Raw genomic sequence first — 27,907 nt, forward strand, 5'->3', positions numbered from 1 at the left:
GTTTTTCTAGTTCTTTAAGGTGAAGTGTTAGGTTGTTCACTTGCCATCTTTCTATTCTTCGGAAGTGAGCATTTAATGCAATAAATTTTCCCGTCAATACTGCTTTTGCAGTATCCCACAGGTTTTGATATGATGTATCATTGTTTTCATTAGTTTCAAGAAATTTTTTGATTTCCTGCTTGATTTCTTCTTGGACCCATATGTCATTAAGTGGAATGCTGTTTAATTTCCATGTGTTTGTATAGTTTCCAGAGTTTCGTTTGTTATTAATATCTAGTTTTAATCCATTGTGGTCTGAGAAGATACATGGGATAATTCCAATTTTTTTGAATTTATTGAGACTTGATTTGTGACCTAATATGTGATCTATCCTGGAGAATGATCCATGTGCTGATGAGAAGAATGAATATTCTGAGGTTGTTGGGTGGAATGTTCTGTAGATATCTGCCAATTTCAATTGGTCTAGAGTCTTGTTTAGATCTTGTGTTTCTCTACTGATTCTTTGCCTAGATGATCTGTCTAATATTGACAGTGGGGTGTTCAGGTCCCCTGCTATTATGGTATTAGTGTCTATTTCCTTCTTTAGGTCTAATAGAGTTTGTTTTATAAATCTGGCTGCTCCAACATTGGGTGCGTACATATTTATGATTATTATATCTTCTTGATGGATCAGTCCTTTTATCATTAAGTAGTGTCCCTCATTGTCTCTTTTTATGGTTTTTAGTTTAAAGTCTATTTTGTCAGATATAAGAATAGCTACTCCAGCTCGTTTTTCTTTTCTGTTTGCATGGTAAATCTTTTTCCATCCTTTCACTCTTAGTCTGTGTGAATCTTTATGGGTGAGGTGGGTCTCTTGTAGGCAGCATATAGTTGGGTCCTGCTTTTTGATCCAGTCAGCCAGTCTGTGTCTTTTAATTGAGGAATTTAAGCCTTTAACATTAAGAGTTGTTATTGAAAGGTGTTGATTTATTCCTAGCATTTTATTGGTTGTTTGGTTGTCTTAGGTGTCTTTTGTTCCTTGCTTTCTGATTTACTGTTTTTTTTCTTTGTTTGTTGGTTCCTTAGGTTGTAGATAGTGTTTTTGTTAGCTTGTTTTCTCTTCATGAATGCCATTTATATTGTACTAGCGGGTTTAGATTTTTCTTGGGTTTTTATAGCAGTGGTAGTTATTTTTCAGGAACCAAACCCAGTACTCCCTTGAGGATTTCTTGTAAGGGTGGTCGTGTGGTAGTGAACTCCCACAGTTTTTGTTTGTCTGAGAAATATACTATTTGCCCCTCATTTCGGAAGGATAGCCTTGCAGGGTAGAGTATTCTTGGCTGGCAATCTTTGTCTTTTAGTATTTTGAAAATATCATCCCATTCCTTTCTAGCTTTTAGGGTTTGTGATGAAAAGTCTGATGTTAACCTGATTGGGGCTCCCTTATAGGTGATTTGACGCTTCTCTCTTGCAGCTTTTAAGATTCTCTCTTTGTCTCTGAGTTTTGCCAATTTGACTATGACATGTCTTGGAGAAGGCTTTTTTGGGTTGAATACGTTTGGAGATCGTTGAGCTTCCTGGATCTGAAGATCTGTGATTTTTCCTATACCTGGGAAGTTTTCTGCCACTATTTTGTTGAATATGTTTTCAAAGGAATCTCCATTTTCCTCCCCTTCTGGAATACCCATGACTCGGATATTTGAGCGCTTGAGGTTGTCTGATATCTCTCTCAGATTTTCTTCCATGTCCTTGATTCTTTTTTCTTTCTTTTTGTCTGCTTGTGTTATTTCAAACAGCCCATCTTCAAGTTCAGAGTTTCTCTCTTCAACTTCAACCAGCCTGCTGGTTAAACTCTCCGTTGTGTTTTTTATTTCGCTGAATAACTTCTTCAGTTCATCAAGTTCTGCTACAGTTTTTTTCAGGACATTGATTTCCTTGTACATTTCCTCTTTCAGATCCTGTATACTTTTCCTCATTTCATCATGATGTCTAGCTGAGTTTTCTTGTATCTCATTCAGTTTCCTTAGAATTATCACTCGAAATTCCTTGTCAGTTATTTCAAGGGCTTCTTGTTCTATAGGATCTAGAGTTTGAGATTTATTAACTTTTGGTGGTGTACTTTCTTGATTTTTTGTATTTCTGGTATCTTTTTCTTGGTGTTTATTCATTGTGGCAGGGGGTTTCACAGTCCACTGGTTTGAGACTAATGAATAACTAGGATGTTGCTGTGGTTGCCAATTTGTTATGGCTCCCTCCGTGACTGCTCAGTTGGCCTCTAGTGCCTTGTGTGTGTGGTTGCCTCGGGTCTTGGGCTTCTCCGGGGAGCCACCTTTCTGGTCAGCTTGGACTCTGCTGGGCTGGTGGATCACGTACCACAGGGTGTGTGATTTCTGTTGAGCTTTCACTTCCTGTGCAGGACTTCTCCCCGTTCCGTGTGCTCTGGCCCAGGCTGTTAGATTGTGCAGTGGCGACCCCACCGTGTGTGTGGTTTCTATCGAGTCTCCGCCTCCCTGGCCGCACGTCTCCCCCCTCTGTGCGCACTGTGCTGGGCTGGGGCTGTCTTCTGCACCCCTCGTCTATCAGCTGGGCCTTCAAGACCCTGCTCGGCACCGCCTCACCCAGGAAGTCTACCAGGTTTCTGCTAGGCACAGATGACCGGTCTCTCTGGGTGCCTTTGTAGCACTGTGTAGATCTTTCTCAGGTCTTGTTCACCTTTGTATCCCCCTGGTATAAACCGAGTCTAGCGCCCGCCTGCAGCCTGCTCTCCAGCAGGTTCAAGCGGACCTGGGAACTCTCCTACCACACTATTCCCAACCAGAAATTCGTTAGGCTTTTTTCCAAACTGGTGGCCGCAGAGATGGTATCTGCCTCCCAGTAACAGGAAGTTTACCTGGGGCCGGAGTCCAGGGTGTGGTAGAGTGACAGTCGGCCCGCCCGTACTTCCTTGCCCTCCCAACACTGGCCGGGGACGCCCCACGCCACCAGCCCCGCCAGAGAACCGCGGACGGAGTGGGAGAGGAGGCCGGCCTGCAGGCTCTGGAAAGCCTGGCACCGGGCCAAGCAAGTGGGAGGGCTCAGTGATGGCCGAGCAGGGCGGAGCTGCCCGCACCTGGGAAAATGGAGGCAGCACCAGGGTGGTGAGTGGCCTGGTGGTGCAGGCAGGAGCCGGGTGGGCATCCGCCCCCCGAACAGAACTTGGCCAAGGGTCACTCACAGGTTTGTGCCAGGTCGGGTGCTCGCTCTCTGTCTCTGGTTTGTTGCCTTCCGTGTTCTCGGCCACTGCCGCCTCAGGCTGTTCAGTCGTGGCGCGGCTCGGGCGCTCCCAGGAATCTTCTTTAATGCCGGCCTGAAACCTCGAATCCTGAATAGGGCAGCTGGCCGCCTTCAGCTCGGCCCCGGCCTCCTGGATCCTGTCTGCATCCACAGCAGCCCTGGCGCCGTGTTCCCTGTTTCGAGACTCGCTTTTGCAGCTAAGAAACAGTTCTTTTCCTGCTCCACACTTCAAAGCTGTTGCCTGTAAATGAGGCAGCCTCTCCTGCTGGGGGCAAAGTGGCGTTCAGCCCCCACGACCGGCCAGCAGCAGTGGTCCTCCCTTAAGAGATGGCGAGAGGAAGGTCCACAAGTTTCCCGGCTGCCTGAGGCCCAGTGGCCGCCTTTTCCACCTCAGCTACTCTGCGCCAGCTGCCGCAGCCACCGCCATCTTGCAGGATCGCTGGTGGGTTTCTGTAAAAGTTTTCTTCTTTTAGGAGGAGATGCACAAGGGGGAAATGACCCAGCTTTTAGACTTTGGTGTGTGAAGATGTTGTTCTTGGAGTTGATATAGCCTCCTTGTCACTGCAAAGGCATCCTAGCCAACACTCAAAGGATAGCAGCATTCTCAGTGACCACTTTTCAAAGGCTCCTGCTGTAGGCTGTGGGTACGACCATGGAGATGAGGACCTGGTGTGTCAAATGGTGGCAGTGCAGGAGAATGATTGTCTGGGTTTATGTTCCCCCAAGAATGTGCTTCCAGAAAAGGACTCATGTTCAGAGATTTTATTTGGGGCGTGTGCGCAGGAATCACTGGGGAATGGGCAAGTCAGAAAGGAAAAGTAGCTAGCCAGTGTTGGGTGCTTCACATAAGTAAAGTGCATTACAACGGAGGGCAACAGGAGCTCAATCCTGGTGGGAAACTTCAGGATACTGTGCTTAAGGTTTATCTCACCCAGGGCGTAAGTCATTGGTGGATGTCTGCTCCCAGAGAAAATTAATTTCCTAGCACTTTCTTCTGCCAGCTTCCCCTCAGACTCAGAGATGCAGATGCTGGCAATGGGAAGTCAGGCAGGTATGTCTCAAAATAGCATGGCCCAAGAAGATGTGGGGGAGGAACGAATGGCGTCCACAACAAGAAGACGTTGGGATAGAACTCTTCGTGCTTCACGTGGCCCTAGGATACAATCAACGTGCACTTTCAGAGTGAGATACCACACACACCACTCAGCGGACACTTCTAAGTAGATATTTTAGAGCCAGTTTCATGGTCCTGAATTCCTCATTCACTTCAAGAATATAAAAATTTCAAGGCAATGTAGTTAGAATTTTATGAAAATTTACATGGAGAAATCTGTCCTGTGAGAGCCTCACTCCTTTGCTTACACCCTCCCAGTTATCAGGCCTTGGAGTTCTTTAAATCACATGGAGAACCTGAAAGGTGTCCTCTGAAGTTTGGTGACACAGTGAAGTGGAAACTGAGTGCCACTTGCAGAAACCTTGAGTGCTAGAGAGACAAGCTGGTGAGCTGCTTTGGAGGGGGAAGTAACGGTGAATTGCTGCTGTGGTAGGAAGTAACTGCACGCTCTGAAAAGCTTTCAGAGGAGCTATGAATATTTCCCCATGGCCAATATGTTCGACTGGGCCATTTTAAGTTTTACTAATAATCTTGCCCCCTGGAAGGGACAATAGTCCAGTGACAGTGTAAGTGAATTGAAAGAGAACTAGGAGTTGTGGCTACAGTAGCCACCTGAAGGAGAGTCATTGCCCATGTCATTGTAGTGGTAGGAGGGGAATATCTACAAGAGAGTCCACAACTGTGCATCTGCCACCAGAGCACCCTACCTTAAGTGACAACTGTACCTACTAGCTAAGATATGGCCTTTTCTCTTAGTCTTTTCTCTCCACCTTGATCCTGGAGGGAGAAAAAATAGTTAGCAACCTGGCAAAGAGAGAAACACATAGGTGGAGAGAGAGAAAGAACCATGACCCTTTGCCCCCTCTGTAAGTGCCTAGTCACAGCAGATGGAAGGAGTGATGATTGAATGTTGAAGCAGATTTAGAGTTTGTATTAATATCTGGGGCTGGACAATTTTCCAAAGAACTTTCTGTTATCTGAGAGTGCGCAAAAATGTTGTGGGACTTTCTTAAGATCAAGATTTCATTCCAAAGGCAAGGGAAAATCTTTCTGCAGAGTTGGGACCAAAAGGGAAGTTATTTCTTTTATTTTTAATTTTAATTTTTTTTTTATTGAAACATAATTGATTGTACACATCTGTGGGGTACCATGTTGAGTATCAATAACCGTGTGCAATGTGTGATGCTCGAATCATGATAATATATCCAACATTACATAATGTAATCATTTTTTGTGTCCCTTTAGCAATATTCACTAAATCCCCCTCCCCCTCCCCCTTTCCCACCTCTGGTAACCTCAGTTCGTTCTTTCCTTTTGGAAAGTTCAATGTATTATTGTGAACATTGTATCTTTCTTTCTTTCTTATCTATTTTTTATCTCCCACTTATGAGTGAGGTCACGTTGTATTTCTCTTTCTGTCTGTGCCTGGCTTATTTCACTTAATATAATTTTCTCTAAGTTATTCATGTTGCTGCAAATGGCAGAATTTAATTCTTTTCTATGGCAGAATAGTATTCTGTTGAGTATATATACCACATTTTCCTTATCCAGTCATCTGTAGATCGACATTGAGGTTGGTTCCAACTCTTGGCTATTATAAATAGAGCTGTGATAACAGTGAGAGTGCATGTATCCCTTTAACATAATTATTTCCATTCCTTTGGGTATACACTCAGCAGTGGGATTCCTGGATCATATGGCAGCACTATCTTTAGTTGTTTGAGGAAACTCCATCCTGTTTTCCATAATGGCTGCATTAATTTACAGCCCCACCAACAGTGTAGGAAAGTTCCCCTTTCTCTGCATCCTCACCAGCATTTGTTATTCTCTGTCTTTTTGATAATGGCCAGTCTAGCTGGCATGAGATGATATCTCAATGTAGTTTTGATTAGCATTTCCCTAATGCTGAGTGATGTTGAACATTTTTTCATGTGTCTCTTTCTTAATTAATCCCATGGGTGTTGGTAGCTAAAACATAGACTGTGGAAACAGGCCTGAGTTGAAATTCTAGTTCTGTAGCTTATTGGCTATGTGGTTTTGGTAAAGTTTCTTACTCATTATATTAGTCCAGGTTCTTCAGAGAGATACATATATACACACATGCATATAAAAATAAAAATAAAAATAAATATAAATATAAATAAATATAAATATAAATGTAAATGTAAATATAAATATAAATACAAATATAAATATAAATATAAATATAAATAAATATAAATATAAACATAAAATGTGTGTATATATATGTATTGATTTTAAGAAATTGGCTCATGCAATTATTGAGACTAACAAGTCCAAAATTTGCAGAGCTGATGTTCCAGTCTGAAAGCCGTCAGGCAGAAGAATTCTCTCTTATTTTGGGGAGGGTCAGCCTTTAGTTCTATTCAAGTCTTTTACTGATTGGATGAGGCCCATCTGCATTATGAAGGATGATCTGCTTTACTCAGTCTACCAATTCTAATGTTAATCTCATCCTAAAACCCTCACAGAAACACCCAGAATAATGTTTGACCAAATATCTGGCAACTTGTGGCCTATTCAAGTTGACACATGTAATTAACCATCACACTCTATGAATCCATTTTTTTTTTTTAATTCCATGTGTTGTTTAAGGATTAAATGAGAAAGTTTGTGAAGCATGGACAGAGTTAAATGCTCAGGAAATGGTAGCCATAATTATTACTAATGAAGTTGTTCAGAGAAGCAAGGATTTGATTTAAGTGTATGACATGAAAACCAGAATCAGAAGTGTCACAGGGTTAAATGTAGTCCAGCAGTTAGGGGAACAAAAATAGAATGTCCCTGAGACAAGAGGTATATGAACCTAAAATAAATCTGGCCTTTTCTGGTCTTGGTCAAAGAAACCTTTGTATTGTGCCTGTTGACACGGTGGGGGGAAGCGGGGTGAGGGGGGAGGAGGGGGAAGGAATAGCAGATTTAATTCCTACAAATGTTTATTGGACAACTATTATATACCAAATACTGTACTAGATTTTGTTGGAGGTTCAGGGATGAATAAGACATTATTCCTCCCCTTGAGGATGTTATAGGCTGCGGTGGGGAAACTTTTGTTAACTTTGCAATTCTGATGTGCTTTAAGAGAGATATTCTTACGAAGTGTAATGGGAATGACTTGCTCTAATAGGGGGATGAGGGAAGGTTTTAAAGAAATGGTCTCATTTTCTTGGAATTTCAAAGGACCAGAAGGAGTTTGCCAGATGGATATGGGGGTAAAACATTTTGTGCACAGTTTTTTGTTTTCTTGGACAGTCAGGAGAAGCTGTGTTGTTGATGTCCACTGAGATGACAGGAGTGTCTGGGAAGAAACAATAAAATAGGAAATGTTCCTAGTATTTTTTTTCCTTCCTTCCTTCCACCTGCCCTCCCTTCTTCTCTCCCTTCCTCCTTCTTCCCACCCCCCTTGCTATGCACAGAACATTGAATGCACAAATGTTACTCCGTGTGAGCTGAACTTTTTTTTCTTGCTAGACTGAACTAAATGCCATAGTTGAATTAGATGTTGCAAAGGAGGAATTAGCATTCCTCTAGGTGAGGTGAATGAAACTAAAATGCTCTTCTTAATTTTCAGATATACAAACTGACACTTCCCTGTCTCCATATGTTTTATGTAGGCTCAGAGCTGACATATAAGCTTCCAACCTGTATTACACAGGTATTAGAAAATACTAACACTATCACCTGAGATCGAAATTAATTTTAGTAAAACTGCACATTATATTTGCATTGAGTATAGTTACTTAGTCTTATCACATAATATTCTTGTGACACTCAAACCTTGATGAGCACTGTAAATCACGTCTCCCTCCTAGGTTTTTTCCAATCAGTGACACCATTATTGTGTTCATTTCATATTGGCTCATTGTGGGCATGTTAACAAGGTAATAGGCAAGTAATAGGTTTCTGTTTTTCTGCTGGTAATTATATTTGACAGGCAGTATTGCAGGTTGCCTCAAGAAACAGAAAGATTACTGTCCATAAGACTGCTTCAGTGTCATGAGAATGTCTTCATTAGGTGTCCCTTTCTACAGCCAGAGGATCCTGGAATGATGTGGCTGGCAATATGGATACTTAAACATGGCTTATGAGTTGCTTAGAACATCCTGGAGTATTTCGTGTTTAACACTATCTCTGGCCGTTTGTGGCAAAAAACTAAACAAAACATTTGTCTTCAAGTTGACTGCTCAGGTATGCACCTTCTCATCGTTTGACATCTCATGCCAAACTGCAGCTCTGTGAAGAAAAGTGTTTCAAGTTGCTGGAGAATTGTGTGTCTTCTAGCTGGTAACCCAGCAGACTAATAAATATGCAGCAGATCGTCCTCATCTACACACGGGAAAATGATATTCTGTCTTGAGGGTCACTAAGGAGCCTCTTCCATTTCCTAGGTGTATTTTAGGTGAATGACTTTTAACTCACATTGGCTCTAAAAATATTAAAAAATTAGTCAAGGCTCACAAAATATGAAGACAGATTTTTAACTAACTTATTTTTTGTAAGGGAAGAATTATAAATGGGAGTTAATTCATTTTCCTCTAGAAGACATATTAATACTTTCCATCAATTTATCAAACTGTTAAGTGGAGGGAGGTTAGAATATTAAGAGCTGTAAATATTCTTTAAGCGGAAGTAATATTGAAGATTCCTCTACACCTTATTGAATAGACATTCAATAAGTGATCATAGTAAGCAACTGTACTCAGTTACCAAAGGGATGCTTCATATATTGTCACTATTTAGAATGTTAGTATATTCACTCTTAGAATTTTAAAAATTATAATTATAGGCCAATATATGTCATTTGGGTTGAAATAAAATGAATAGTATATCATTTTAGTTTTATTTCTTTTATTATTTAGTACGATCTAAAGTACTCTCAAATGTTGCATTTGCACTAATTATGATGATCATAATCATGCACTGAACTAGGCACTGTTCAAATTGCAGGTATTTAATCTTCACAAAACTCTGTGAGGAAGATATTATTACCCCATTTACACAAGAGAAAACTGAGGCAGAGGGAGATGAAGCAATTTGCCCAAGGTCAAATAGCTATAAATGACAGAGCCAGGATTAAACCCAAGCAGTCTGCAAACTTTTAACCTTTATGTGTTACTGCCTTAAAGGAAAAATCTACTTAGGAACACTAAAAAATTAATTATTTCTATCAAATCTATACATGTGTGTAGTTTAAAGAACTAAACAGTCCTAGAAGGCTTTGTAAAGATTAATCCCCTAGAAACCTTTCCCCATTTCCTATCCCTAAAGGCAACCACTTTTAACAAATTCTCCTGGTGTTTTTATTCATATATTTAAATAGCATGTTTCTTTGCTGCTTTGTCATATTTCCAATTTCGGCATTTTTAAAATCAATTTCACCATATAACATGGGGACTTGGCTATCTTTCATACAACTTTCCACACATCTTCACAGTAAATGAATATTCTGTGTTTATGTTGTTATGACTGTGTACATGCTGTTGATAACTGAATCACGGAACATACTTGATTTTCTTTCTTGCACAACTCTTTGTTCCTCCTGTCGTTAATACTCATCTAGTTTATTCATTTTATTGCTTAGTTCACTATGAATTTATCATAATTTATCCTCAAACTCTGACCAGTTGTATAAATACCCTCTAAGACATTAATCCTTTCATGTTCTTGAATAAATCTCCATAATTTGGTGGATTTCTAGACTTGCTGCATAGCTCAAGTCCTGAAATCTCTTCACTGTGATTCTGGGGATCACCTTTGCTTCTCCCTCGGGTGGGAGCCCGTGGTCCTGGTCCAGTAGTCTGTGTTTACTCTCTCTTGGTTCACTGCTCTGGCTTAGTGGAGAAACTTCTCCATTAGTCACATGAGAAAGAGTACGAGGGTACTACAAAAAGTTCATGGAGAGAGTTGTATGATCTTTTAATTCTATTTTTCCACTAACTTTTTGAAGTACTCTAGTTCCCAGGAGACCTTGCTTTTCTGAAAACTGTCTTATTAAATGAATCAATATTTACAAATTGCTTGAAAAACTATGTGACAAATAATAAGCAAAATATATATGTTTCTAAAATAATTTTATTCTCACTCTTGACAGACAGTTTGGAAAGGTATTGTATTTTAGTTTGTAAATCATTTTTTCCCTCAGGGTTTTGAAGGCATTTTTCCATTGTCTGCTGGATTCCAGTATGGAGTTTGACAAGTTTAATGCTTTCTGGCTTTTTATTCTTTGTTTTGAAATCCAGAGTTTTAAGTTTCATGATAATATAAATATAATTCTCCTTCATTCTCCAGGGCACTCAGTTGACCTTTTCAATCTTGATTTTTATTAAAGTCTCTAAATGTTCTGGCAGTATGTCTTTGGTGACTTGTCCTATAGTCAAGTCACCTCTTTTGTCTCCCTTTTCTATTTCTGGCTTTCCTGTTGTTTTGATGCTAGACTTCTTGGTTCTCTAATTTTCTTATTTTTTTTTCCTGTTTTCCATGTATTGGTCATTTTCTTCTAATTTCTGATTTCTTTCACTTTATGTTCCAACCCTTTCACGGAGCTTTTCATTTCTTCTGTCCTCTTTTAAATTTCAAGACTACTTCTTCTCTTTCTGTGTTTTTTCATAGCATCCTGTTTTTGTTTTATGAATGTGGTGTCATTTCTTAAGACATTAATGAGAGTGAACAATGAAGGGATAGTGATAATGAAGTATTCTCTCAACAGAGTTCCTGTACCACCTTGTTGAGTTTGTCTGTTAATTTTCTTTGGCTTCTGTCTTTTATATTAGAAGCTTCTCTCCAATGTTTGAAATTGGCTCTTCACTCATACTTAAAAGCTGGGTGAAAAAACACTAATCAATAACTCTGTGCCAAGGGCCGGCCCCGTGGCTCACTCGGGAGAGTGCGGCGCTGGGAGCGCCGAGGCCACAGGTTTGGATCCTATATAGGGATGGCTGGTGCGCTCACTGGCTGAGCACGGTGCAGATGACACCAAGCCAAGGGTTACGATCCCCTTACCAGTCACAAAAAAAAAAAAAAAAAAAAAAAAAAAAAAAAAAAACTAGAAAACAAAACAAAACTCTGTGCCAATCAGGATGTGATTGCTGACAATGGACTTCAATATAGGGTAATCTGGCCCATTCTCTTGAGAAAAACACCTGATTGTCAGTATCTTTAAGCCTTTTAGTTTTAGTTTGTTAATTTCCTTAGAAAATATTCTTTAAAACTCCTGCCCAGGCAATAGAAGCTCATCTTCCAGATTCTGATTCTGATATAAACTTTCACTTGTTTCCCCTTACATATTCAACTTGGAACCTGCACTTGGTTGCACATGATGTTCCAGTTCAGAGAATACATCTCCTATCATTTTCTAGGCCGGTGCAGAGGCAGTCATGTGACTAGGAAGAGTGGGGAAGAGGAATGGGGTATGTATCTAATTCTTAAAGAGACTTTCACCCCACTTTCAGATGCCACTCTCACAGGTGTCTGGTGTTGTCAGTGTCTGAGCCGTTTGTATTCTGTGGCACAGGACAAATTTGTTTCTTGGCTTTTCTCACTGAGTGTTTAGGATTCGGCTTTTTCAGATCCGAGAAGGTAATCATCACTAATCCATCTGCTTCTCTGTTTCCAAAATCTTGTCTCCTCTGTAATTCTCACTGCCCTTATAAGTATACAGTCTTAAAAACAAACAAACAAAAACCTTAAATAGAACTTTAAGGGATTTCAAGAAGGAGCAGATGCAAGTGTGTGCATTTAACCAGTCATCTTTACCTGGAAGTTTATTTGTTGGTATTTTGAGGTTTGTATAATTATCAATTTATCTGTTAGAGGCCTGAAAGTCTACCATGGTAGTGTATGTGTGTGTGTTTGTGTGTGTGTGTATGTGTGTGTGTGTGTGTGTATGTGTGTGTGTGTGTGTGAGAGAGAGAGAGACAGAAACAGAGACAGAGACAGAGATACAAAGAGACAGAGACAGAGACAGAGAGACACAGAGAGACTTTTTTTCTCTAAGATGGGTAGGGGTGGGAGGGGGAGGGTAGTACATGGAGACATAGAAGCACAGAAGAAGAAAAGCAGTGTGATGTAGGAAAAACAAACAAACAAACAAAAGCACAAGCTAAGGAGGGGAGAACTGAGATTGAAATTTCTTCTGACTTACAGTTATTAATCCTCTTGATATCTCTCTTTATTTATGAAGGGATGAGAATAAATGTTATCACATAGATGCATTTTCAGATTGAGATAAAATGTCATGCAACACAGCCTTGGATATGGTGCCCAGTGGAGGCGACTTTCCATCTTGAATGAAAGGAGAGCCTTTGCAGACCAGGGATGGGAGACTAGGGGGAATCCACTTGAGAGTATTTTTAGATATTTATAATTTGTACAATTACATCTACTTTTTAATAGCGATCAGGGCTAAAGAGTTGACTAAAGTAGCTGGCTTTTGAAAGCCCTTTCTAATTTTTAGATTCTGTAATCATTATAATGACCTTACTGTATGAATTGGGTCATACTGGTTTAACAAATCTAGAGTGTACTTTGTATGGACTATAAATTAGGAGTTAATTGAAATTGGGACTTACTGAGGAAACACAGTGTATGATTGCCTGAGTTGGTGTCAACAGTTGTGGAATGTGTGTGTGTGTGTGTGTGTATGTGTGTGTTGAACTAAAAACTCAGATAGGTTTAACAGAGAGGACTTCATTGACTCATGCATCCATTCATTATTGGCACAAAGAGATTCTCTTGCCCTATCTTATTTAAAAGAAAAGACTCCAAAATACCAAGTAGCTGAGGAAAAATATAATAATCACATGTATGAATAGTTCTTGTAAAGCCACAGTCCTGCTTGATAGGGAGAGGGAGTTTACAGTGGCATAGTCATGACCCTGGGTAATAGAAGAATATTTAATAGAGTTGTTCATGTGGCTGTAAAGTGTAGTTAGAAAGGAAGATAAAAGATAAGCTGTTTCCAATTTACCTGTAATCTTGAGTCTTCACCTGCCTTCTTTTCAGGAAAGGCAAACTTTGCTGCTTAAACATCACTTTCGTGACTAGACTATAAACTCCTGTTTCAGCCAAAAACCAAAAAAAGCATGAATAATGTGAATTCCTCACATCCCCACTCCCAGCTCAATGCCTTTTTTGCACGGGAGGATTTTTTTCTTTTACTAATGAAAACAATATCCAGGAAGCTCTTCTTAGTGTAAAATTAGGGTAGCTCTTCCTCAAACAAGAACTTTCTACAGTGGATTTGGTATTGTGTAATGTGTATTCTCTTTTGGAAAATGAGGAGCACATTTCCAGATTACTTTAAATCTGCTTTACACAGTTCTTTGCTGTCTGTCAGCTCTCCTGTGGTTATTAAATAGTGATGGCAGGACAAGTGAGAAATTACCCTAATTGTGCAATAGTGAGAATGAAATAAAGTCTGTGTTTTGCTTCTTTTTAGAAAAAAAAAATATATAAAACAATGTTCATAATTAGTTGGTTTTCTAGGACAATATCAAATGGATTTTAAGTGTGTGTATGTCTATGTGTGTATGTGTTTGTCTTAAATTTTCCGCTTGCCTTAAGGTAAAGCTTTTTGTATAAAGTGGTCTACAGCTTTGAAACTTTACTCTTTCTCTTTTTGAAGTGCATGTTTTTCTTAAAGTAGTATCTTTCAAAGCCCTGTATTTTTATTTCAAAAACCCTTAATGTTTCTCTACTGCCCTCAGGGTATCATATAAATTCCATAGTTTGTCATTCAAGGCCCTCTCCCCTTTGACCCCAATTTACTTTCCCTTGGTTGTCACTATTTTCCTACATAAACCATTCCTTTCAGCCAAACAAGAATGCTTATTGTACCCCCCAGGCCTTTCAATTTTGCCTCCATCTCTGAAATCCTCTCTTTCTCTGCACTTATCTGCTGCTAGCACTTCTTTAACACTAGACTGTAGTTCCTCTCCTAACCATCCTAGCCCAGGTACATAGTCAGTTCATCTGCACTTCCACACCTCAGCTGGTCACTCAGGAACCATAGCGTCAATTGCCAGTTCACATTCCATCTGGATACATTATGTCCAATCCTGCCTAGAATGTAAGCTCTTTGAAGGTAGAGGCTTTATATTTGTTGTATAGCATTTCTTTTTTCTGACATTAAAAGATCTACTTATGTGTCTGTTGCTTACTTGTTCATCTATCTATCAGCTATCTATCTATTTTTATTTTCTGCTGTCTATTCCCACTGGAATGTAAGTTCTATAAGAGGTCATGAAACTTGCAAAGGTTACAGAGGTGGTGCATGGCAGACAGCTTGGCTCTGGGGTCCATGCTTTCAACTGCTAGTCTACATGGCCTCATGGAGATTGTCAATGGCCCTATATTGCTACGTCTACTTTTACTTAACTCTCAACAGGATTTGACACTATTGACCACCCATTCCTTAAATGTTTCACTTCTCTTGGCTTCTATGACATCCTTCTCTCTTTGTTCTCCTCCCACATCCCAGCTCATTTCTTCTCTAGTCATTTTCCTCTAACAGTTCAAATATTGATGGTCCTCAAATTTGTCTTATTTTTCTATGCTTTCTCTACAATACTGGTGTGACACATTACAGTCTCACAGTCAGTCATGGCATGTGTCAAAACTATTCACTTATTCATAAGCATTAAGTTATAAGCACTTGTGAATGATTTACTTTTATAATTAATTAGACTCACTTCAAAGTTACCATCATAAAAATGTCATACTTAATCATTTGCATTTCAGTACTGTGTGCTGGCTTGTGTGTGAAAAGGTGAAATTAGGGTTAGCTATAAGTGAATTGCTCATAATTCATAGCTTATTTTATGTCTGTTGAAAATATCCAAGAAATATGATTATTGATGTGTCATTAATAGTTTATAGCAATTTTGAAATATTATAATCTGTAAACTGTGGATTAATAGTCATGTTTGTTTCCTTGATTTTACCCATGGATACATTTTTAATAAGAAAGAGTGGTGAAGAAAACATGCATATGCCTCCACGTCTTCCTAGCATAGAAATGAGAACAAGGCTATAGTTAGGGTTTCCATGTCAAAAGCAAAGTAATCATCCAAATGCCATGTGCAGTAACATTATTTATATTATCATCATGAATAAATATAAATACTGCATACTATGCTTTTTAATGACAAAGTAAGTATTCTTTTTCTTAATCTTTATTAGTACATGTTTATTTTCTTATAAACCCTGTAAGGGTCTGAATTTGATCTTCATTATATAGTTAAATATACTTTTTATGTTAGATTAGCCACATATACATTTTTCCCTGAAATAAATGACATGTTTTGAGATCATTAAATAGATGACTTCATTAATTCTTTGTGTTTTAGTCTGTTTTGTGTTGCTATAACAGAAATACCTGAGACTGGGTAATTTATAAAGGAAAGAAGTTTATTTGGCTTACGATTCTGGGACAGCTGCATCTGGCATGGGCCTCAGGCCGTTTCTATTCATGGCGGAAAAGTGGCAGGCAGCCGGTGGGTACAAGCAGATCACATGGCAAGAGGAAGCAAGAGAGAGACAGAGAGAGGAGGTGCCAGGGTCTTTTTAAGTAACGAGCTCTCACGGGAACTAATAGAGCGAGAACTCACTCATTAATCCCCCCCCCCCCAGGGAGAGCATTAATCCATTCATGAGGGATCCGCCCCCATGACTCAATCAGTTTCCAACACTGCCACATTGGGGATCAAATTTCCACATGAGTTTTGGAGGGGACAACACATCCAAATTCCATCACTTTGCCAATAAAATGCTTATGTGATTATGACCTAAAATAACAGTTTGGGAGCTCTTTGCTTTACTTAGTCAACTGCTTTTGTTTCCGTGTATGTGTGTGTGGGGGGGAGGGTTCATTACAATCTCAGTATGCTCCTGGGAGTGTGTCTCATATGAATGTCATTCATCATCTGTCACAGCAAAAGAAAAACTGAAAACCTCTGCTCTAGGCTATTTCATATACTCTGGTGTGTTTAACTCTCTTCCATTTGTTGATGACTCTTGAGTCTTTATCATCACCCGTGATGCTTTCTCTGGAGCTGCAGACTCATTTATTAAGCCACCCACCGGGCATCTTTATGTGGCTGTCCTATAGGCTCCCAAAGCATATCATGATGAAACTGAGCTCATTTTTAATCCTATTCCCCAACGTGACTTGCTCTTGCAGCAGTGCTGTGTATTTTGCATTCATTGTATGATCATTCACCCAGTCTGCTAAGTACGTTAAGAATAATGTTCAATGTCATTAGCCTTGTCTTGTTTAGCTCCTAAATATCCTGAAAGAGCTTCTCTCCTTCTTCACTGTCTTTGCCTTAATGCAGCTGCTCATCATTTTCTTTTGGGACTATTTCATAGCACAGTGGTTCGTAAATTTCAGGATGCATCAGAATCATTAAAACACAGAATGTTGGGTCCCAATTCCAAATTTTCTGATTCAGTGTCTTGGGATAGTTCTAAGAAATTGCATTTCTAGCCAGTTCCTAGTGATCCTGATGCTGCTGGTCTGGGGGGCACTCTCTGAGAACCACACTGATAGCCTATTAATTGGCCTTCTTAACACTAGACCAGTTCTCTTACCATTTATCCTCCAAATTCCTTCCCAGAGGATCATTTTTAAAATCCAAGTCTGATTATATTTCTCCCTTCCTTAAACTTTTTACTGTCTAGCATCATTCTTACAATAAACTTGATTGAACTCTTACCACTCAAATATGTGAAAATATGACACTCTTGTTATTTTTATACCTACACAACACACATATAATTTATTTATTTATTTTCCATTGAGGTTAAGAACTTTTTATTTTCTGGGGATGTTTGTAGGTCAATCTGGCTATTAAAATCTCAATCACCATCCAGTTTATAATCTGTCTCAGGACTTCCTTTTTCATTCACACCTTTAAAAGATTTGGCTGCTTTCTGTGCAAGAACGGGATGGTATTATCTGCTTCTGTGAGGATGGCCCATTGGTAGAAACAAAATTATGTGGCTGGGTCAGAGTCATTTTTCTGGGTCATAAAATGACTGTATGAGCTTCTCTCATACAGAAGCTCTTTCAGTATGATCTCTCCTGATATGATCGTCTTCTCTGGCATCTGGCACTGTGGTAGTGAGCTATTACCTATCTTCTGTAACATACTAAGTGGTAAACAGGCACCCATTTGGCTCCTACTCTACAGCTTTTTGATATCAATTTTTAGAAGGAGAGAGTGGTGTTGCTCAGGTTGCCTGAAAGCACACCAGATACTGTCCCCAGCCTGAGTGCACCTTCTTCAGTGAGAGATAAAGACAGACCCTTGCTCCTCAGAGTGTGGTAAGGGGGCCAGTAGCATCTGCAGCACAAGGAAGCTCCTTAGAAATGTAGAATCTGCACCCCTCCCCCAACAGAACTACTGAATCGGAATCTGCATTTCAATAAAACCTAGCATGATCAAGTCTGAGAGAAGCACTGACCTAGGCCTTTAGAACACCTAGAAATGCTCATCTCACCTGTTGTCATTCTCTGTCCGTTCACAAGGTGTGAATTTGTGAGATCTTCTTCAGTAGCCTCAGTTGCTTCATCTGTAAAATGGGGACTATAAGGCCTGCCTTGCTAGATTATGATAATGTATGTAAAAATACTCAGCACAGCAAATTAGATGTGGTGAGTGTTCTGTAATGGTAGCCGTTATTATGTTGACATCTTTATCTTCTTGGATTTTAACAGCCCTTCGGAAGCCTTATAAAGAATAAGTCTCACCCTCACCCAATAACCACTAACATGTGTCAGGGGCATTGGTGCCTGAAAATTAAATAGGAACAGGATTGTGGCCCTTTTATAATTAAAGAGATGCTTAATTTTTAGTTAAGTGGCATAGCTGGAATGCTTTGAGAAGCATAGAGGCTGCCTGCTTTATGGTTGACTGGTTCATTTCTAGAAATATCAGATATCAAGGTTTATAGCTGCTGAGCTGGGAAAATACATTAAAAGACACTCAACATCATCGTAAATCAAAAACACAGTGAGGTTACCACAACCCATTGCAATGGCTAAAATTAGAAATACAACAATACCAAGTATTGATGAGAATGTGGAGCAGCTATAATTCTCTTATATTGTTCGCAGAGATGTAAAGTGGTACAACCGGTTTGGAAAACCATTTGGTAGCTTCTTCTAAAGTTGATAGCAATAAAAATGAACAAACTACTGATAAGTGTAACAACATGAATGGCCCTCACAAACATGCTGAACAGAAGCAGCTGGACAGAAAAGAGTATATACAAAGTAATTTCATATATATGAAACTCTAGAAAATCTACAGGGACAGAGAGTAGTTCAGGTGTTGACTGGGGCTGAGGTTGTAGGAGAGGCATTAGCGAGAAAAGGACGCAGGGAAATTTTGGGGGTGATAACAAAGTTTTATACCTTGATTATGTTAGTGGGTACATTGTGTATAAATTGGTCAAAACTCATTAAAATATACATTTAAAATGTAGGCAACTTTAAAATGTAAGTTATACCTCAATAAAGGTCATTAAAAGAATAAATAAAAATTGATTTAAAAAAAATTTTTAGAAAGTATTGCCTTATTATTTAGCGGTATCTGGGCATTGAAATTCTCCCTTAAATAAACTAAATTAAAATTTCTTTCATAAGATTTACAGTTTCCAGAGAAGTAGAGGTAGAAAAATATGAGAAGAAAACTGTATATTGCATAGTTGTGTGTGTTTGTACACACAATATTTGGTTATAGATAATATCAATAGTATATACATATAATAGTCTAAATTGAGTACTGTGATTGTGCTTTTATATTTATTTCATTGAATCTTCAAGGTTCTAGTAGTTATGAACCCCATTTACATATATTAAACTGAGTCAAAGAAAGCTTAAATTCAGTTTCAGATTCCCCATTCATTAGTGGTGTGACCTTGGGAAAGTTTCTTTATAATTCTTAAAGCCTCAGTTTTGTCATTAAATGAGCATATATTACCTCGTGGCATTGTACAACTATTAAATAATAGCTTTATATATATATATATAATATCCGATTTCTGGTATCTGGTCTGGCATGTAAGAAGCTTAGAAGTCATTGCTTTATCCTAACAATAAGCAAAAGGCTGACCTAACTTAAAAATCAAGAACTTTTCTTAGATATATCAGTGAAGTGACATCACAGGAAAAGCTGCTGCCAAAATTGGAAAGACAGACAGACAGGTGAAAACAAAGAATTACAACTTACTGCAGTAGAAACCCCAAATTGAAATCTCTGTGGGAACAAGTACCAGGGTAGGAAAACCTGAAATATAATTGACAAATTGCCTTAGGCTTATAGTGGACAGCAGTGGTGATAGCCATCTATAATTAACAATAATTAATTGTATGTCCTCAAAAGGCTAGAAGAGAGGAGCTCAAATGCTTTCATAACAACAAAATGATAATTGTGATGATGAATATGCTAATTGCCCTGAATTGATCATCACACATTGTATACATGTATTGAAATATAACTCTGTACCCCATAAATATGTACAATCAATACATGTCAGTTAAAAAATAAATAAATAATAATTTTCAAAAACTGCAAGGGGAGATAGCTAAGATCAGGAAGAAAGGAAAGATGTCCCTTCTCACCACTCCTATTCAAATGATCCACACTGTGACAGTGTTAAGAGGGTGGGAAATCCTATTACGGTAATTGAAAGGTGGAGCCTTGAAGAGGTGATTAGATTTTAGGACTATGCCATAGCAAATGGATTAATAATGGTGGTCAGAGGCATGGTTCTGAAGGCTTTAAAAGAAGAGTGAACATGGAGGTTGATCTCTCGTTCTCTCTGCTCTGCCATTTTGCAATGTGATACCCTGCCATCACTATTGCCACCACCAAGACCCTCACCAGATGCATTGCCAGGACTTTGGACTTCCTAGCCTCAGACACTATAAGCAATAAATTTTGTTTTCTTTATAAATCACCCACTTTAGTATATGCAACAGAAACATACTAATACACCAAAATATACAAAGAACTCTTTAAACTCAACAATAGGAATATGAATAACCTGATACCTCACTAAAGAAGATTTACAGTTAGTTAATAAGCATATCAGAAGATCTTCAACATTGTGTGTTATTGGGGAATTACAAATTAAAACAGCAATGAGATACCACTCTACACCTATTAGAAAGACCAAAAGTCAAAACACTAACACCACCAAATCTTGGCAAGTATGTGGAGCAGCAGGAATTCTCATTCATTGCTAGTGAGATTGCAGAACTAAACATACTCTTACCATATGATCCAGCAATTGTGCTCCTCGGAGTTTACCCAAGTAAGTTGAAAATTTATGTCTACATCAGAGCCTATGTATGGAAATATATATCATCTTTATTCATAACTGCTAAAACTTGGAAACAATAAAGATGTCTTTTAGTAGGTGAGTGAATAAATAAACAGTGATGCATCCAGATAATGGAATATTATTTGGTGCTAAAAAGAAATGAACTATCAAGCCATGAAAAGACATGGAAGAGACTTACATATTGGTTTGCATTTCAGAAGCCATTCTGGTAAGAAGCCAATCTAAAAAGGCCATATTCTGTATAATTCCAATTATGTGATATTCTGGAAAAGGCAATGCTGTGGAGACAGTAAAAGGATCAGTGGTTGCCAAGGGTTAGGGGAAGGGAGAGATGAATAGGTGGAGTTGAGAGGACTTTGGGGGCAGTGAAACTACTCTGTAATGATATTATAATGGATAATGGTAGATATATGTCACTGTACACTTGTCCAAACCCATAAAATGTACAACACGAAGAGTTAAATCTAATGTGAACTATGGACTTTGGGTGGTAATGATGTGTCAGTATTGGTTAAGCAATTATAGCAAATGCATCACTCTCATGCAGGACTTTGATAGTGGAGTGGCTGTATCCATGTTGGGGCAGGGGTATATGGGAAGTTGTACTCACCACTCAAGTTTGCTGTCACCTTAAACCTGCTCTAAAAATAAAGCCTATATTTTTAAAAAACATGTCTTAAAGAGCTTAGCACGTTGAATATGCAATGAATTATTACCCAACTCTAAAATGTTTGTAGTTTCTATAATATAACACATCACATCTTCTCCTCTCTAGCTATCTCTCTTACTACAGTAGAATGTTTGTCTAAAATAGAAAACAAGAAAGGAAAGAGAGTAGTGATCTAGGCAAGAATTATGGATCCAGAATTCCACCACAGAAAGCCAGTTCAAAGCAAAGGAAGAATTATTCTTGACTTAACAATCGTGGCACTGAAAATGCTGGCAGCAGCCAGTTGCACCGTGCAGGCAGTTTTCCAAACTACAATTTTTGGCCATTCTTGGGAGATTTTACTTGGCCATGTGATCTCCCTGAGGAGCTTCTCTTTTTATCACACGATTTCTCTGTCAGCCAAGTATGGTGGGCGGCACATGTTGACTATGATTCCTGGGGACAGCACTGGGCCTGAACTTATGCTGCATGTCAAGGCTGTGTTCAGACATGCATGCGTTCCTGTGGACTTTGAGGAAGTGCAGGTGACCTCCATTTCTTGTGCAGAGGACATTCACAATGCCATCACAGCAGTTTATTGAAACCATGTGGCTTTGAAGGATAACACTGAAACTGACTACACCTTGCCACCATCTCACAAATCCCACAACAGCATGTTTCATGTCGCCCTAGATCTCTATGCCAACATTTTCCATTTTAAAAGTCTGCCAAGCATAGAAACCCAGCACAAGGACGTAGACATCTTAGTTGTTCAGGAAAACACAGAGGGTGAGTATAGCAACCTGGAGCATGATACAGAGCCTAAAGATCATGACTAAGGCCAAGTCTTTGCACATTGCTAAATATGCTTTCCAACTGGCCCAGAAGATGGGGTGCAAAAAAGTGACACCTGTGTACAAGGCCAACATCATGAAACTGGGAGACAGTCTCTTCCTCCAGTTCTGAAGGGAGGTGGCATCTCGCTATTTTCAGCTCACATTAGAAGGCATGATTGTAGACAATGCCATGACGCAGCTGGTATTCCAGCCATAAAAGTCTGATGGTCATGGTGCCCAATCTTTATGGCAAACGGTCAACAATGTCTGCACAGGGTTGGTTGAGGGGACAGGCCTTGTACCTGAGCCAACTTTGGCCACATGTGTGCAGTATTTAAGACAGCTTCAAGGCAATTGGGCACAAATCTAGTTATAACATGCTGCTGGCAAGTTGCATTATGCTAGATTACCTCAAACTCCACTCCTATGCCACCTTCATTTGCACTGCAGTCTTGGCATCTCTAGAAAACAAAAACATTCATACCCCAGGTATTGGAGGCCAGGCTACCATGTTAGACATCATTCAAAACATTATTGACAATATCAAAAATGCCAATTAAGTAGTCAGTGCCTTGGGGGCTAAGCTATCCCAAAGTCCTCCCTGTTCCACTCTTTACCCCGACTTTCCCCCTTCAGAAAACCCAGCTAGCTTGGCTAGTGTAGAGTCCAGAAAAAACCATCTTCTGCTCCAATTCAGGAAAGGAGCAAGGGTGAATCAAGACTGATTTTTTCCCATTAAATTAAGATGCCATAAATATTCTTTGTTTAAAATAGCCAAACCTATTGTGTTATAAATGAATCAAGGATGCTCTTCTCTATTGTAATCCGCAATTCTCACTTCGCTATGATAATGATACACTGGATAAATCACAGCTGTTTGTGGAGTCCTGAGGCTTTCCAGGAACCTGACACACTGATTTTTCTCTTTATCTGGGTCATTAAAATTCAGCAAACCAGACTGCAGAGGAGTCTGGCTTCTCTCTAGGGGTTGTTAATGAGATAATTAGTGCAATAAACTTTGCCTACAAAACATACATTGTAAGTTCAATAATAAATAAGGTAACATAAAGCTGACCTAGCATAGAATGCTTTCATTCCCTCCTCGATAGCCCGTCTTTTCCTATGGTCTTGTTTATGATCTTTAAATTAGAAATTTTCTCTGGTGTTCTGTTTTACACATGGACATTCCTGAGCACTACAGCTCTCCTGGAAAGGGGATTCTTGGATTTCTTCCAGAGGACACAAGAGTGTGGAGGTCAAATCTCCAGTTAACAGGCAAAGGCCTCACACTTTGCTATACAAATACATCCATGGATTGTAACTCCATGCTCAGTGCTTCACAGTCTTTTACGGTTTACTTTCAATCTTTCTTTTAAAGAGTGTACATATGAAAATAGAAAGCATTGAGCTAATTTAAGTGTTTATCATCATTGTATTATAATATATTTTATTTACATTATTTTTTAAGGTCATCGTTGGGAGGCACACAAACAAAAATAATAGTGCTTGGAAATTATTACTCAAACAGGAGATTAAAAACACAATGATTATAAAACCTTACAGCAGTTTTATCAGCAGGAATGGCCTGCAGATAGAAGTGAGGTTGAGAAAAACAGTGAATTCTATAGTTTGAAAAACCTCTGCGTCTCACCTATAACCTTTAGAACTTGCCATGGTTCATGGACCTCAGGTTAAACACGTTTATCTTATACCATGAAGAGTTCCTTATGGTTTCTAAGTGTATTTGACTTAATCATATTGCCTTGATCTAACCTATCCTACTATTTATAAAGTCAAGAGAGTTTGAAAAACTGGAAGCTAGTTTGAGGGGATTGAGGAGGAAGTAACCTCCTTCAACTCTACCTAGAAGTCTTTTTTGAAGAATAAGGTAAGCAGAGAAGAGTAAATTATAACTATTCATGGTTGTCCCTTTATTGAACATTAGACATGTCCTTGGCCAAGGCTGTTACTAACCCATACAATGCCCACCTTTGGGCTGATCTAGACCTGCAACAGAGGCAGGGTTTGACAAGTAGAGCAAGGGGTGGATTTTAGCCTCAAGCCCTCCCCCCACCCCCTCCAATACCACACTAATCCATACTATCTCAGCCCATGCTACCTACTCTGTACCCCCTGTTCTCATGACTAGGGGAATTTATTCATGGTACAACCAACCTAACTGCAGATATTGCCCCAGTTTTTGGCTTCCATTTAGCAACAGGCATTTATGGTCCATTTTCCTGTCTGTGAAAGATGGTCATCTCCAGAATCCTTCCACAGTTCTTGAACAAGTCTACTGTGATGATCCTAGTACACCATAGTGGAATTTTTATTTCTGTTGTTAGATTTTCTCACTTAGCTATGTGTGTCTTTAGGGAAAATACTACGTATGTTTGTTCCTTGTCCTCTGTAGTCCCTAATATAATGCTTGGTACATACAAGGTAACTAATACATATTTGTTGAATCAATCAAAAAATAAATGTAATGAATGTTAAGGTTGATATGGGCTCACTTTTCTTATCTAACACATGAGATAAAAACTGTACCTACCTCATGGGTTTGTTGGAAACATTGAGTGAGAAAATACACATAAAGCTTATAGCAATGTGCCTGTAACATGGTAAGTGCCTAGTGTACTTAAAAAATTGGTATATTCATCATTATACATTACATACCATTCTAAAAGATAATTCTGAAGAGAACTGGGTGAATTATATTAATTCATTATAGATTACTGGCTTGTAACTAACTTTCAACTAAGGGAGCAAATTATATCATATACTTATTCATCAAGTCCCCTTATTCTCTCTTCTTTTTATTTCCTGAATCCAGCAAACTTTCTTTTCTTTCATCAACCCCTCCTTTCTCACTAATCTTTCTCATCTTCAGTAACTTCCTAATTTCTCTTGCTTCAAGTATAGCCTCCTAACTTGTGTCCTGCCCATAGCTTAGTTCTCTTCAATGTCTTTTCTACAATACATGCAGCATGATCTTACTGAAAGGTAATAAGACCATGTCACATCCTTACTTAAAACCTTCAATGGGTATGCCCCCAGTGTGAATCTGACCCTCACATCATGGGCACGAGGGGTGACAATTAGCTTTGTATCTCATGAATATTTTTTAAAAATTTAAAAAATAAAAATAAATAATTACAAATAAATTAATTAAGGGCTAACTGCAAAAAAATCCCACAAAACAAACAAAACAAACAAACAAACAAACAAACAAAATAACTTTAATGGCTTCCCTTTGTCCTTAAGAGAAAGTTAGCTGAATACAACATGAAAGACCTCCTGTGTTCTGGCCTCTTCTTACCTTTGTCAGGCTCAACATTTCTGCTCCCCCGCTCCCCATATACCCCAATATCAGGAGAATGTGGCACTCCGAAAAGAGTGTAAACAGAGTTCTTTGTTAAATAATCATCTACTCCTTCCAGTTCAGGCCTTTGCACATGGTCTTGATTCTTTCCCCCCTTATTAAATAAACTCCTCCTCATCCTAGAAGACCCAACTTAATAATCACCTCCTTTAGGAAGCTTTTCCTGACTAACCCTCTTCCCATCGCCTGCTGAGATTGAGGGGATAATTCTCTCAGTGCTCCTAGAGCTCTCTGTATACACTATCTAGTGTTCATCTTTCTGGTTATGGTTACATACTCCTCCCCTCATTAGCCTTATATACAGTGCGTTCCATGGCATTAGGTGTAGTATTCAGAACTTAGGACAAGGGCAGGCTCTTAGTTCATGCTCACTGTAAATGTTTATAGAAGGAAGAGAGAAAGGGAACAATGTCTTACATTCCCAGGTAGGATTGAGTACTGGAAGAGCTAATCTATAGCAAAATGCTTCTGTCTGGCTTTAGTCTATGAACCTTTCTTTGCAAGATTGCTTCTCTCTAAAGAACACTAAAGCCCTCAAGGCAGTAAAACAGGTGGTTGGCAGGCTGCCTCTGTTTCCTGAAAAGATTACTGCACTGTATTTATTAGACATTTTCATTTCAGGCTTTATCAGTTTACCCTACTTTGTTCACAATACTGGTGTTAAAAAGAATGGCAACATCAAGTTGTCTGATTTTTCTCTAAATTGACTCTTTCTCATTATGGCTCCATTTTGATTAATGACTGTACAAAGCACTCAGTAACTCAGTTTCCATAGCTGACATGCATCCCAGCTCTGCAACGTAGGAGCTGTGTGACATTAGGTAAGCTGTGTAACCTCTCTGGTATCCACTTTGCTCATCTGTAAAATAAAGATAAATGGGTCTTTATGGATTTTTGTAAAAATTAAATAAGATTGCTTTGATTGTCTATTGCTGCATAACAAACCAACCTAAAACTTAATGGCTTAGAACAACAAGTGATTATTTGTCATGATTCTGTGAACTAAGTGGTTCTTCTCATCAGTGGAAATGCTAGGATGGCTGGGCAGCCCAAAATGGCCTCATTCACATGACTGGCATGCAGTTGGTACTAATGGTCGTTTGTCAGGGGTCTCAATTCTTCTCCACATTGCCATCATATGTGGCTGTTTTGGCTTCCTCACAGCATGGGACCTGGATTCCAGCAAAGAGTCTTCCAAGAAGCAAAGACCAAGGCTATAGATCTTTTAAAGCCCAGCCTTGGAAGTTGCTTTGTACAATTTCTACTACATTCTATTTGTCCAAATAGGATGGAATAAACTCTACCTCTTGGGTAGGTTTAAGAATAGGATGGATAAGCTCTACCTCTTGGGAGAGTGACAAAGTCACATTACAAAGTGGAAGGTGAGATGGGGAGTACTATTGCTGTGGACAGTTTTGGAAACATGATCTACCACCATGGTAATGCATTTAAACTCTTACCACAGTGACTGCCACGGCACACAGGCATTGCTTAGTCAGTGGTGACTGTTACCATTCTTGACTCTTTCTTATGTACATTTTATCTGCCAATTATGCCCCCATAATGTACCTTGTGTTGATTCCTTTCATCTATCTTCTTTTTTTATTGGTTACGAATATTCATGAGATACAAAGCCAATCGTCACACCTTGGGCTCAAGATGTGAAGGACAGATTCATGCTGGCAGCATACCCATTACCACAAATAGTATTTGTACCCTGTGTCCCCCACCCAATTAACCCCAACCTCCCTCTCCCTCTCAAGGAATGTTCTCTCCCTCTGCAAGTCCAATGCACAACTGTGGTCTTTCTTTCCTTCCTTCTTTCTCTCTTAGCTCCCACATATGAGTGAGTACATGTGGTATTTATCCCTCTGTGCTTTGCTTATTTCATTCAACATCTGTTTCTCCAGGCTCATTCATGTTGTTGCAAATGGGAGAATTTCATTCTTTTTATGGCTGAGTAGTATTCCATGGTATATATATGCCACAGTTTCCTTATCAAAAAACCATCCATCTATGGACATTTATGTTGGTTCCATGTCTTGGCTATTGTCTTTCTTCTGTTCTTATACCTTCTTACAGACTATTAAAAAAAGTTTTCTAATTTGTTTCAAATTTGAACTCCATCATTTCATATTTTGTCTTGTGTTAGTTTACTTGACCTTAGCCTTAATAGATAATATGATTCTTGATGGTAGGAAATATATTTTAATCAATGTTCTGGACCTTATATTACTCAGCATGGTGCCTCACATATCATAGGTACAATTTGTTACTTAAACATGCCAACTTGGATTAAAGAT

General features: G+C 39.0%; 1 protein-coding gene and 1 pseudogene across 3 annotated transcripts in view; both read left to right on the top strand.

The window, feature by feature from the left end:
* The window catches only part of NELL1 (neural EGFL like 1), an 879,285-nt gene that overhangs the window by 593,663 nt on the left and 257,715 nt on the right, over positions 1–27,907 (top strand). The gene's annotated exons all lie outside the window — the stretch shown is intronic.
* LOC134375029 (isocitrate dehydrogenase [NAD] subunit gamma, mitochondrial-like) lies at positions 21,593–22,782 on the top strand (annotated as a pseudogene).

Source organism: Cynocephalus volans, chromosome 4, assembly GCF_027409185.1.
Source record: "Cynocephalus volans isolate mCynVol1 chromosome 4, mCynVol1.pri, whole genome shotgun sequence".
Lineage (NCBI taxonomy): Eukaryota > Metazoa > Chordata > Mammalia > Dermoptera > Cynocephalidae > Cynocephalus > Cynocephalus volans.